The sequence below is a fragment of the Henckelia pumila genome, chromosome 2, assembly GCF_033568475.1.
Source record: "Henckelia pumila isolate YLH828 chromosome 2, ASM3356847v2, whole genome shotgun sequence".
Lineage (NCBI taxonomy): Eukaryota > Viridiplantae > Streptophyta > Magnoliopsida > Lamiales > Gesneriaceae > Henckelia > Henckelia pumila.
The window spans coordinates 79,552,850-79,562,502 of NC_133121.1; the positions used below are offsets into that span (position 1 = coordinate 79,552,850).

Here is a 9,653-nt window from a genome sequence, read left to right on the forward strand (position 1 = left end):
TGGAGGCCTTTTCGTCCAAGGGTCCTAGCACCATCACACCATAAATACTAAAGGTTTTTTGACAGAAAATTAACTAACTTAATAAGTACTTCCCTTTCATATAAAAAGGGGATGTGATACATTTTCATGTTGTAATTTCATCCTGATATCACCGCTCTAGGAGTGAATGTCATAGCTGCCTACACGGAAGCACAGGGACCAACAAATCAAGATTTCGACGAACGACGTGTCAAGTTCAATTCTAATGGCATGATGGTTTGTTAATTTTGCATAATTTTATACTAACTTAATAAGTAATTCCCTTTGATTTGGCTTTTTGTGCTACTCAGACGACTAGAGACAATCAAGTTTCTAATATAAAAATTTGTTCCTTACATCTTCAGCTTCGATTTAAGCCATAAATCATAATTTTTTTAGCAAGACTTTACTTGTTAATTCTAATGGTATGATGGTCTATTAATTTTGTGGAATTTTATACTTTAACGGCTGAAAAGGACACTGATGAAGTTTATGCACAGATTATATTGCTGCCAGAAATAGATGTAAGAACCTATATTTATTTTTGTGTTTTCTTTTATTTTTTATGTGATATTCATCAAAATGCTTTAAGGTTTAAATTTTGAAATTTACATAAGTTTTATGGCTGCATATTTGCAGCAGACTAAGCCAAGAAGCTTTGATAACTCCTCGGAGGAGCCTCCTAGACCTGTAGTGCACTCGTTCTGCAAGGTTTTGACTGCATCATATACAAGTACCCATGGTGGATTCTCCGACTTGTATTTGAAAATTTTATGGTAACAATGGCATCATTAGGTTTGCTCTATGACTAGATTTATGAAGTACACATAGTTTAGTGTTACTTCTATTTTGATTGATATGCATGTTTATTATGTATGTTAAGCATCTTCTTATTTTTCAAAGCAAGGTTTGCTTTTGGATTCTTCATTGTCATTTGTTTCAATATTTAATATGATTGCTACTGTTTCATGTTCACTTAGCAGCTCATGGCTTTATGTGCAGGATATTTGAGGGGCACAAAGGTACCTTTACTCATATTAAGCATAAGAAGATACAACTAATAAAGTTGATAAGATTTTCAATCACTTAAAATTGGGCTTTTGGAGCATATTCTTTTTATTTTTTTTGGTCAAGTGAGTATTTATTATGTTGCATAGTCTACATCAAATATTAAGTTTGGTAAACGCCTTCATCTAGATTTTCTGTTTTCTTATACTATATTAATGATTTTTCCCCAAAATCAATAGTTTGTGCTTCCAGTCCCACAGCTGGACCCTCAAGTTTATCCTTTTGAAAATGACACAAGCATAGCATTCTCAAATGTTCTTTCTGTCTACAATTGGTTTGATATTGTTTTCGATTATTAAAAGGCGTTCTATGAATTTGGATATTGACAAATTATGGACCCCTTTTTATCTTAATCTTCATACAGGTTTTCATACCATAATATTGCACTAGCATAGTTTTTGTCGCTCTAGTTGAGGTTCGATTCGAATAATCCTTTGTTGTTGTAGGTTTTGAAAGGTGCTAAAATTCGATTCTTTATAGAGCTTTATATTTGAGAAAACCAGGTGAATATGTGATTTTAGAATATTTATATATTTGATACCAATTTGTGTGGTTTTCGTTAATCTGATATAGGTACAGGCTAAAGCATGAAAGTGTGAACATTAGAGCTATCAAGCCTTGAGATTTACTGGCTGCTCGGTATTGAGATTTTACCCACCTCGATTATTTAATTTGATTTCATTGCATAATATCTCACTGTTATTGATTATGTAATTTTTGGTTGTTGACCTATCTTTGTTAAGGAACTAAAGTAATGATTTTGTCGTATCGTACAATTCTAGATGTAGTATTTTGATGTGTCATAAGATCACAAGCTCTATTTAAATTGGACTAAGTTATTGATGAAATTTGATTGAATACAAAATTGAAGTTTATGTTTGAATGGATCATATAATTCAATGAAGTTATACTCTGTAATCAATGGTGTATAAATTTTCTTTTATGTTCCAGTTAGTTGTTCTTATTTTCAATGTTGCTTAAGGAATTTTCTGCAAGCTGGTATATGCATCTACAAAAAGATGGTGAAATGTTTGATGAACATATAGGCATCAAGTCCAGCAGCTAGTTTCCAAAGAGAGAAGCATCGTGAAATGTTTGATGAACATATAGGCATCAAGTGTGACTACTGCAGGGTTCTGATTCTCGATGTAAAAAATATCTTGACACCTTTGGTAGGTATGTTGACTTAATTGTTTCATTTTATTGCTTCGTGATATGGTTGTATTGTTGTTGTTTTCTTTTTGGTTAAAATTTAATCATATATTAGTTAATTCCATTTATTTCAATTACATACTTTGCTTTCAATTTTTGGGAATTCTCTTTGTTAGAGACTTGCTAATTTCTTTTAGGAGAATTAAAGAGGATAAGTAAGGGAATTTAGAATTCTATTAAGAATTGATAGTGTCATCTTCTGTACCTAATACATGTATATAAACCATTCTGGTACTTGTGCAAACTATTAGCTGGTAATCTAAAGAGTATATTTAGATTTTAGGATACTATTTGTACGATACAATGATACAAAGAATTGACAAAGTAATTGATTTAAATATTCATATAAAAAAATGCTTTTACTGTGATATTTTTTTGGTTTGGTTTAGACTTCTTGTTTCATACGCCAAGTAGGTTAGTTGTCTGCCTTTGATTTTGTTTCTGTCGTAGTCCTCTTCCTCTCCTAATATGTTTTGCTATATTTGTATTGTTCTTATAATTAAGATTGCTTGTTATATATTAAATTATTCGAAAAATATATTCTGATAATTGAGATTGCTACATTTGTATTGTCCAGCAAGGTAGCAATATTGAAGATTGAGGATTGAAGATTGTTAAATGAGGGTTCCATGTTTATGAAGATTAGTTCATAGCTATATTTTTTAGTATGCTTTGAATTATAATTCGAATTTTATTAGTTCATAACTCTATTTTACAGTGCAGATTGAATTAAAATTAGAGTTTTGATTGATTTGTAATATTGAAAAATGTATTATTAAATTTTATTTTGGAAATTTTAAATATTGATTTATTTATAATATTGAAATATGTATATTAAATTTATTTTTTTTATTTGAGAAACGACAACGGATTTTATCCATTGTCTTTGTCATTTTAAAACCGTTGTATTCTTCGGTGTTGTTAAAAGTCCGCTAAAAGACAACGGATAAAATCCGTTGTCGTAAGGAGAATAGACAACGGATTTTAGAAAAGACAAGGGATAAAATCCATTGTCGTAGGGAGAAAAGACAACGGATAAAATCCGTTGTCTTTAGTCGTTTTTCTTGTAGTGAAAATTCTAACAATTAAATTTAACTAACGATAAACTAGCAAGACGATTAAACAATGAGAGATAAATTCTAGAGGTTCGATTTCAGTGGACTATCAACCAGCTTAATTCATAAAAAAATCTATATCATAAATTTTTCGAGTTTACTAACCAAGAATTCATAATATTTTTTACTATTTCCCAAGTGACAAGTAGAAATTCTTATGTAATATCAAACTCAATATTCCTATCAAAGTCTAGATATCAAATTCGGTAAATAGCACAAAATTTTTCCAACGACTTCAATAAAATTATAGGCCTCCCGAACTCTTTAAGTACCAATGATGTATTTTCCTATGGTCCTATTCAAAATCTCATCTTCCGAGTGCTAGACTTCAAATAAATATGACGATTCAACTAGTGATCAGTTAATTGAATGCAATCAATTCAAAAAAACACAAATAAACCGAACGAAAAATTCTAATATATCAATCAAAATATCAAAACATGGTCTTAATTCAATCTACGTCGTCCCTCTAGATAAAGGAATTAGTTCATAACAAAAATAAAAATCAAACAAAGCATGTTCTTGAACATCATTTAAAATAAGGAGAAAGAAAGAAATAAAAATGAAGGTAGATAAAACTTCTCTGTCCTCGGAAGTCGTGTCGTCCGTCTTTGTTTCAAGATTGCTTGTTCTTCTTTTCTCCCTGGTTTCTCAGCCGTCTCTAGTCGTCTATCCCTCAAAACCCTTGAAAAAGTCCTTTAAAATACTCCCCAATGTTGCCTTTTAAAACATGCAAAACTTTCCATAAAGTTAGATATTGTGCAGCGCGGGTACTCCCAAAGACAGCACTGGTGAGCTGCGATATCGATTTTGAAGCAAGAGCGTGGGTGCACTGCATCACAATGCAAGTGCACTACTCTAGCGCGCGGGTGCATTGCATCATAGCACGGGTGCACTGGTCTAGGGCGCGGGTGCACCCTGTACTCAAATTTTTAATATTAATTTTCGACGATTGGCACTGGTGGGATACCTTCCAAGCGCGGGCCCTGCTTTACGCTCATTTCTTGAACCGATTAGTTATTGCTTTAGACACAATTTTGTAGCTCAAGTTGCAAAGACTGATAGGCCGAAATGTTAGAATTTTTATTCTATATAATGTTGGGCTTGCATATTTTTATATCAATTATATTATATACTATCTAATTTAATTGGGCCAATAAGTGATTTATAAAGCTGATCCAATATTTATTTATATGTATGGAATTTAATATGTAGAAACCATATATTAGGATTGATGGGATTCTAATGAAAGGGTGTCACCAATGGGCTCTTTTGAAAGAGTACAATAAAGGGACACATTGAAAGGTTGTAGTCCCCAAACCAAATCTATAAATATGTTTTGATCGTTATTCTTTCTCCCCATTCAAGAGAGAGTTCAGGATATTCTATACTAGATTAACGTGAGATAGATCGGAAAAGAATTAAAGAAGATTTGGTTGTGGAAGGCTTCATCCAAACGAATTCGTCAATATGGATTCGGGTATGTTTTACAACAATTCTGATAATTTGATGTGAATGCTAAAGATCCTGTTGTAAAATCTAAAGTCTAACAAGTGGTATCAGAGCCAAACATTCATGTTGAATTATTTTCGGATGAATTGAACAATTGCATTTTGTACTGTTTACGTGTATTTATGATGGTTGTTTCTGTCTTCCTCCCTTCTCCACATATTACTGCCGTATATGGGTTTTGTATATTTGCACCATGTATGAGTTTCTTCATTGCTTCCCCATTTACCGTTTAATCTGTGGTTTACACAATCGACCATATTGGATTCGGCCCATAAGCAGTCGAGCGTTCGCCGACGATTTCCGTGGAAAGATGGCCGGATTTGGCCGAAAAATCGCGACGTTTCGTGCCACACGATTGGTTTCCTGTTTTTTTTTGTTCACATTTTGGGTCGATTTCGACCATATGGAAGACGGTTTTGAGGTCAATCCTCTTTTGGGATGAATCCCGGCCTGCTAGCGGTAGCGACCGGCGATGCACCACCGCCGTGAACAAATCTGGTCACCTCCTAAATCTCCGCGATTTTTAAATTTAAAAAAAAAAGGTTGATTGGAGGCAGATCGGAGGATGGTGAGGCTAACAGTGGTCGGACGGCCATGGGTACTGGTCGCGGGCCGTCGTTTTGGTCGGCATAGGTCGGCGGCGACAGCCTAATGTTGGTAAAGATGGAGATTAATGTTTGGGTTATATATATACTTACGGGTGTGTGTATATATATTAATTAATTAATTAACTGTAGATAATTTTAATTATTAATTAACTTTATAGATTTCTGTTAGTTAATTAACTTTGCATATTTTAATTAATTAATAATTAATTTTGGGAATCATTTCTCTTTTATTTACTGATTATATGGATTGGAATATTTTTAATCCAAATTCAATAATTATGAATTAAGATAGAATTTGTATGTTAAATTTTAATTTAATTCATATAAAATGTCTGATCTTGGATTATTTTGTTATAACATTTCATTATAAATTAATTGAAATTATATGTTGCCAAAGTGACCTCTATAATGTAGATTTATTTATTTTGAAATATGATAATATATGTTTATTATTTATGTATAATAATTATCAGCCCAAAGGAAGATAATTAGTTGACCAAATAATATACATATTTCTCTTAATATTAGTGCAGTAATTTTTGATGTTTACATGATGAATAATAAGTCGATCCAAAGAAAGTCTTATTGTTTGAGTAAATTAATTACATAAGCACTTTGTTACCGTATCAAGAGTACCATTTGCAATTGATATTTTGTTCAAAGATTAAATATAAATGTTGTGTTAGGTATCATGAATAGGGCCCACCATTATGTGAATTATTTGATCTATCATATGCATGTTTATTTATTTATTGTATGAATATGATATGATTATTAAATGTGAGCATGATATATTGTAGTACCCCGTACCCGAAATTGGTAATTAAGAGATTAATTATGTTAATTAAACCAATTTGGTATCGGACGGATCGGAAGCTCCGAAGGTGAGATCGAAAGCTCCGATGGCAGGATCGGACGTTCCGATCGTGTTCGGACGTTCCGATCGCGGTTCGGAAGCTCCGATCGCCGTCTATAAATTGGGGGTGCCGAGCTCATTTTTGAAGTGCATCATTCCTCTCTTCTCTCTCGATTCCTTAGCCTTCTAACTCAGATCTAAGGAATTCTAGGCGTCTCGTGGGGAATCCGGAAGTGGCATAGCGATCCAGGCGTCGTAGCGGAGCTGTGGCCTAGTTTTGAGGCACTCGATAGCAAAGGGCTAACGACGGACGAAAGTATAGCTTTTGCTTTCAATAAATATTTAGGAGTATGCAATAGCTTAGTTAAGGCTTTTAGAGCACTTTAATGATAGTAGTATCATTTGGAAGTGTAGAGCAGACTATAGGCGTGGACCTAAAGTTGGTAGAGCTTGCACTGATTTGAGGTACGGAAGTACTGTTCGAGATATCCTGACTGAGTATGCATGTATTATGTGACTGCATAGTTTATATGTCATTGATTTATGCTGCATTCATTTGCATACTGAGCTATCTCCTTCGAGATGTCTGTTAGTAGGGTTTTTCCCTATCCTGTTAGTGGTTGGACTTCCATCGATTTGGGTCCGGCATATCCACTTGTATTATGGTATGGGAGCCACCTCCTAAAGCGACGGCACAGCGTACTACATACCAGGGCCCGGTCTGTATCTGTTATCTGATCCTTGACCTCGAGTTTATAGGGAGTTTACTTTGCATGCATGTATACTCATACTCTCGTACTGAGCGTTTTATGCTCACGTCTCGTACTCTGTGTTTCTAGACACCCTATTCCATGGGGCAGGTTTGCGATTGGACGAGTCGGGTGGATCCAAGAGGGGCTAGTCAGTGGTTGACCAGCTGGAGCTTCGTCTAGGTTTTATTTCTGTTGTTTTGAGGTTGATACAGCTATTCGATTTGGTTGTATATTAATTGGATAAATTACAGATTCCTTTACTTGGGATTGTATAATGTTTATGGTTTCCACAGTTTATTCTGATATCTATTTTATTAAGTTAATTGCATGCCTAAGCTCTGTTAGTAGGTGATCCGGGTAAGGGTCACTACATATATTATCTTGTTATTTGTTCAGTCAATACTTCTGCTTCTACTATATCTGCTAGTATCAACTCTATTCCTGTGCTTAATGGCACAAACTTCAAGAATTGGAAAGAGAATGTCATGATTGTTTTGGGTTGCATGGATTTGGACCTTGCGCTTCGGGAAGAACGACCTGTATCCCTTATTGAAGGGGATTCCGCCCCTGAAAAGGCGAACATGGAAAAATGGGATTGTTCTAATCGCATGAGTCTTATGATCATGAAACGCTCTATTCCTGAAACCTTTAGGGGCTCTATGTCCGAAGAGAAGGTTGCTACTAAGTTCCTTAAAGAAATAGAACAACGTTTTGTGAAAAACAAAAAAGCTGAGACAAGTACTCTATTGGCTAAACTTGTATCCATGAAATACAAAGGAAAAGGAAATATAAGAGAGTACATAATGGAGATGTCTCATATCGCTTCCAAACTAAAAGCACTAAAGTTACAGCTATCTGATGAATTGCTGGTGCATTTAGTTTTGATTTCTTTCCCTGTGCAATACAGTCATTTTAAGGTGAGTTACAATACTCAAAAGGATAAATGGACTCTTAACGAGCTCATATCTCACTGTGTGCAAGAGGAGGAAAGGATAAAGCGAGAAAGAGTTGAAAGTGCGAACTTAGCAACTGTCTTTAAGGACAAGAAAAGAAAGCGAGGAAAAGAAATTGCAATTGGGACATCAAGCAACAAGAAAGAAAAGAAACAACATTCAGAAATTAGATGTTTCTTTTGTCGTAAGAATGATCACATAAAGAAAGATTGTCCCAAGTACGCCAATTGGCGTGTCAAGAAAGGTTCGCTTCCCAATTTAGTTTGTTCTGAAGCTAATTTGAGTTCTGTACCTAAACACACTTTGTGGATAGATTCTGGTGCTACTACTCACATAAGTGTGTCTATGCAGGGTTGCCTGTGGAGCCGACGACCAAATGATGCTGAAAGATTCATATATGTGGGCAATGGCGAAACAGTAGCAGTTGAGGCTATAGGGACTTTTAGGTTGTTATTAAAGACAAGTCATTATTTGAACTTGGAAGAGACTTATGTTTTACCGTCTTTTAGACGGAATTTAATTTCAATTTCTATTTTGGACAAATTTGGTTATTCTTGTTCATTTGGAAATAATAATTTAGTCTTTTTCAAGATTCAAATCTCATCAGTACTGGTTCTTTATCCTTAAATGACAACCTATATTTATTGGACACTATTGCCTCATTTAATGAAACCTTGCACACAAGTTCATGTGGTACAAAACGAAAATTAAATGACAAAGATTCCGTCACCTTATGGCATAAGCGTTTAGGTCATATTTCTAAAGAAATAATTCAGAGACTTGTGTCGGATGGAATCCTTGATCCCCTTGATTTCACAAATTTTCAAACTTGTATTGAGTGTATAAAGGGGAAACAGACAAACACAAGAAAATTAGGTGCAAATAGATGCTTGGATGTCTTAGAACTAATTCATACTGATATTTGTGGACCATTCCCTACAGCTTCATGGAATGGCCAGCAGTATTTTATTACGTTCATAGATGATTATTCAAGATATGGCTACCTATATTTAATTCATGAGAAATCTCAATCCTTGGACGTATTTAAGATATTTAAAGCTGAAGTTGAAAACCAACTAGGCAAGAAAATTAAAGCCATCAAATCTGACCATGGTGGAGAATACTATGGTAGATATGATGGATTTGTTGAACAACGTCGAGGACCTTTCGCAAAATACCTAGAGGAATGCGGCATCGTCCCGCAATACACAATGCCGGGCAAACCCAGCATGAATGGTGTTGCTGAAAGACGAAATAGAACGCTTAAAGATATGGTAAGAAGTATGATTAGTCATTCTTCTTTACCAGATTCTCTATGGGGAGAAGCTTTGAAAACTGCAGTTTATATCCTCAATCGGGTTCCTAGCAAAGCAGTAGCAAAAACCCCTTATGAACTATGGACAGGCAAAAAGCAGAGCATTAAGCATCTTCATATTTGGGGTTGTCCAGCGGAGGCCAGACCTTACAAGCCTCATGAAAAGAAATTGGACTCTGAAACCATAAGTTGCTACTTTGTTGGTTATTCTGAGCGCTCAAGGGGTTTCAAGTTTTATGTTCCT

The 9,653-nt window shown here is 34.7% G+C and overlaps 1 long non-coding RNA gene across 1 annotated transcript; it reads left to right on the forward strand.

Moving 5' to 3' along the window:
* Positions 1-668: 668 nt before the first annotated feature.
* On the forward strand, positions 669-1,967 carry LOC140878419 (uncharacterized). Its single transcript, XR_012149336.1, has 3 exons — positions 669-794; positions 1,002-1,040; positions 1,533-1,967. It is a non-coding gene; the product is annotated as an uncharacterized lncRNA (long non-coding RNA).
* Positions 1,968-9,653: the final 7,686 nt, after the last annotated feature.